A 4584-nucleotide genomic window follows, 5' to 3' on the forward strand; every position below is an offset into this window, starting at 1 on the left:
AAGTTAAGAGAGCCTCTGTGTCTATATTGCATAGGAACAATGGAACTGGAATCTAGATTTCTGAGGAAGGTACATTTCAACAGTGTGACCTGACCACCAGCTTTGCGAAGGACAATGGCCCTGCTGTGTGTGTTAGAAAGAATGAGCATGTTGTTTCCACCAAATGGAACTACTCGGCACACATTCCCCAAATGGGGTATAGTTGAATGACAGGTGAATGAAGGCTCAGTCTCCACTCCACAGTTACAAATAATACAGGAATTTCTAGTGCAAGGCCAAGGAACAGGTAGGCTTTCAGATGTTGTTTTGCTTTTGTTAAACTCTAACCTTTTCCAGCTTGGCTGTCGGTGAGGAGTGATGGAGACTGAAGCTCAGCAACATCGAGGGTCACAGATTCCCCGTCTGCAACCTGAAAATAAGGAATAGTCTGGTATTGATGTGATGCTGAGCGTAACATTTGGGGAGGTGAGAAGAGAAGAGGTGGCATAGGGACGCTTAAAAGAGAAACTGTTTCAACCCATGCCCTGTTGGACAGTGAATGATGACTTTAGTGCAACAGGTCTTGGGGAAGCCGACTCCACTATCCATTCAGCTTAACAGTATCTCCTTGTTCAAATAATCTGAGAACAGTTGCCATTAATTGTGGCAAAATTTCTTTCAAGGTCAGGGAGGCGTGCACTCCTGCAAAACATTAAATAGATGCTTAAAATGATGACAGCTTTGCTCTAGGAAATCTTGTTTACTTCAGATCTGGGGTGACTCATGGATGTGGATGGGGGTGCTCCACACTATAATTTTAGCCCCATTCCACCCAACCCACCATCACAAACAGCCGCTGCCTCCTATATTCAAGGTAGTGTGTGTGTGTGTGTGGGGGGCAAACAAGGAGGCTTCTGTGAGGGAGCCAATCATTCTTGCAGGATGCCCTTGCTTCAAAGACAAGCCAGGCTGCTGCTTCCCTTATTGAAGTTTCGCCTAACAAAGTGATGGGTTTTAATTGTGTTGACTGCTTAAAATTCTGTTACATATTCATTGAAGTCAGTCTGAAGTGGTGGAGAACACACTGACCTTAGCTATTGAAAATCATCAGGTTTTAAAAGCCTGCTGGAGTTACGACTCAAAAATAATGCCATGGCATCAAAACCAGGGAGGGCTTTGGGCTGCTCATTACCGAGTCTTATGTCTCATGTTCTTCATGCAGGGCATCTGATAAATCTGAATCAATGAGGTCCCTTAAAAACAAAACAAAACAGGGCTAACCTTGAGATGTCAAAAGAGAGGCCCATGTGCTTTACAAAAAATAGTTGTATTTCAGAAGACTATCATAAGTTTCCAGGAATTGGTCTAGCAAATCCTTCTTGCATATAATATCACTGATCCAAGCATCCCCCATCTTCTGTTTGCTTGTTTTTTTTTTCCAATTGGTGTAGAACTTTGCCCTTATCTCTGTTAAATTTCATTCTGTTGCTTACAGAACAGTGCTCAAGTCCATCAAGATCCTTCTGAATGTTGTTCATTTCTTCCAGGGTATTAGCTATTTAACCCAATTTAGTGTCACCCATACGGTTGATAAGCATTCTCTGAACTCCCTCATCCAAGTCATTAATTAAAATGTTGAAGAACACTGGGCCTTGTGCTGGTACCTTCTCCCACTTTGAGTAGGAGCCAATGATAATCACTCTCTGTGATTCTGTAAGAAACTGTGCACCTACTTAGCAGTTAACTCTTTTCCAACAAAAACCAAGTGCTAATCAGAATATGATGGGGCACTTTGTCAGAACTTTTGCTTAAGATGTATTATTTCTATAGTTTTCCCACTGTGTGCCAGGGAGATTACCAGATCATATAGTGCACTCTTCCACCTTTTTTTTCTTGTTGGAATTTTGTTGTTGTGCCTTTAGAATTTCCCCTTTTGGAAACTCCCATCCATCTTGGACTCTTTTACGGAATACTTTACATCTTATCTAGCATCTTGCAAGAGAGAGAGAGAGAGAGGAAAATTTCGGTACAAAAACATTGCTCCAAGGGAAATTCTGGGATCTGAACTCTAAAAAAATGAACTTTCTAGAACTACAGTATATCCTTTTGTTAAGCAAACAATGGCCAGGAATAAGATGAGGATATTTGAGGAGGAGTATTAATGTGGGTTGAGTGCAATAGCAATATCAGACTTTGAAAAGCTAATAAGAAGTGTTTGCATTCTGTGTCTATCAAGTTCTGAAATAAACCTTGCATTTGCCTATGAAATTTCAGTTGCCCAAGGTTTAGTTCAATGTGGAGGTTTAGTTCAGTCTTTACACACATGCTCCATCACCTAGGCAATGAAGCTGGGTGCTATAGTAACACAAGGGCTGAATTACTCATCAGCTAGATTTTGAAGCAAGCAGATGAATACAGTTCACAGGGGATGTTTAAAGCAACATTCCCCATTATATCATGAAATTAGCTTGGGCATCATTTAAGCTTATTTATTCAGCTTTGTTTAGCTTTATTTATTATGTTCTGTCTTTTCTCTTGACTAACTGTATTGGAAGTACAATTCTATGTGTGAGTCATCTAAGGCAATTGTCACTGTACGATACCCAATGGATTGAGTGACAGATTAAGGGTCAGGAGGCCTGGTTCAAATCCCTGGTTTTACCAGTTCCACGGGGTGGGGGTGGGGTGTGGAACTGGTAAAACCACTCCTTAAACATCTCTCTTACCTTGAAATTCCTATTAGGGTTACTATATGTTGGTTCTGACTTGATGGCATATAACAAATTCTCGTTGTGCTCCTTGAGGCTTGGTCCCTGATGTGTATAAAACTGCAGAGATATCTTTATACAGATTTCACCCAACTCTTGGGATGTATTCTTTTTACCTGTCAATTAAAACTTGCTTTCTTATTGATTGGCTGAGATAAGTTTTGGGAGGTTACGGTACCATAAAGAGTTTACAAAAGCATCTGCTTCTATATGCTAAAGGGAATGAAAAAGAAACTTAGGTTGATATTGGCTGGAATCCTGTTGCTTAGTGTAGTAACACACAACTAGAGCAGGCCCATTTAATCAATGGAACTGACAGAGGAATTCATTCTCCAAATCCCCACTGATTCAATAGGCCTACTTTAGTGCAACTTACTACTCTAAGCAATAAGACCTCAGATACTGCCAGGTAGCACATGTCTTATGCTCCATGGGGAGCCTACTATCGTTTTTCTTCTAGCAACAGAAGCTGGGGAGAAACTGACATGTTTTGGAGCACTAAAAATGTCAATAATACTGGTGGCAGTTGAACTTCTTCATTTCTGTTTTTATCAAAACCATCAGCTCATGACTGGAAAGACGAACAGCCGTTATATTGTGTTTTGTTTTGTTTCCAAAATAATACTTCCTTAGCATTATAAAGATAATTTCTTCCTCTTTCATATCGCTGAGACATAACTGAGATGTATCTAGTGGCAATGAGAGTGGAAAATAAACATCTACCTGTACATGCCTGCTCAGAAGTGAAGTTTCACTGAATTAAATGGGTCTTCCTCTCAGGAAAGAAGAAATACATTGCTGTGTCTAGTTCCCCAAAAGAAAGGTACACTGAACTCAATGGAACCTACTTCTAAGTAGATATGTAGATACAGGATGAGGCTGCAGATCTAACAGAAAATGTAAGAAGCTGCCATATACTGGATCAGACCAACCAAAAAAGGTTAATGGGGGGGAGGGGTTACAGCTCTCAAAATACCTCAGCAAGCAGAGGTTCAAATCTCCACAGAGCCATGCCTGTCACTAGGTGACCCTAACCTTGTCCAGTCACTTTCTCTCAGCAAGACCTACTTTAAAAGGTTTGTGCAAGAAAAAGTGAGGAGAACGGTGTACCCAGGCTTTACCTCACTGTTATTACTTCTTCTTACTTGGAAAAAAAATGAGGTTAAGATATTTAAAGGGAATGCCCACATTCAAACAATAAATATTCATATGCCACAGAATACGAGGAGAGCCACTAGCTGTGTGGACAGATTCTGGGAACCGTAGTTGAGAAAAATAAAATTTCCCCCATTCTTTGTGTGCACTTTTTCATTTCCTTTGTGCGAACTTCCTGGAAATCCATTGGGGCTGTCAACATGGGAAAGAACGAAGATATGGAACTAGATGGGCCTTTGGATTGTTCTAAGGGTGCTTTTTCTCTGCTAAAAAGTAGCTGCAAATGAGAAGGAAGAGAAAGAAAAAATGCATGGACACCGGGAACAAGGTGAGTGAGTAATTCCACCTTCGAAAATAGTAAGGAATTATCCAAAGAATGAGAATACCGCTGAACATCTGCACCATATTACTTGTTTTTCTGGCCAAACATCTGCCACAGGTCACACACCTGCTCAGAGATCTACTCAAATACTGTACCCTGTTTTTATGCCATCAAATCACTTCCAACTCACAGTGACCCTAATAAGATTTTCAAGGTGAAAGTGCATAGCCAGGTCGGCCTTTGAACTCAGGTCTGCCAACCCCTAGTCCGACAATCTACCCACCGCACCGCACTGGCTGTCACTGAAACACTAGGGAAGAAGGATTTCGTCTGAGCATGGGCAGAGCGCACGGGTGGTGC

This window comes from Pogona vitticeps, chromosome 3 (genome assembly GCF_051106095.1).
Source record: "Pogona vitticeps strain Pit_001003342236 chromosome 3, PviZW2.1, whole genome shotgun sequence".
Lineage (NCBI taxonomy): Eukaryota > Metazoa > Chordata > Lepidosauria > Squamata > Agamidae > Pogona > Pogona vitticeps.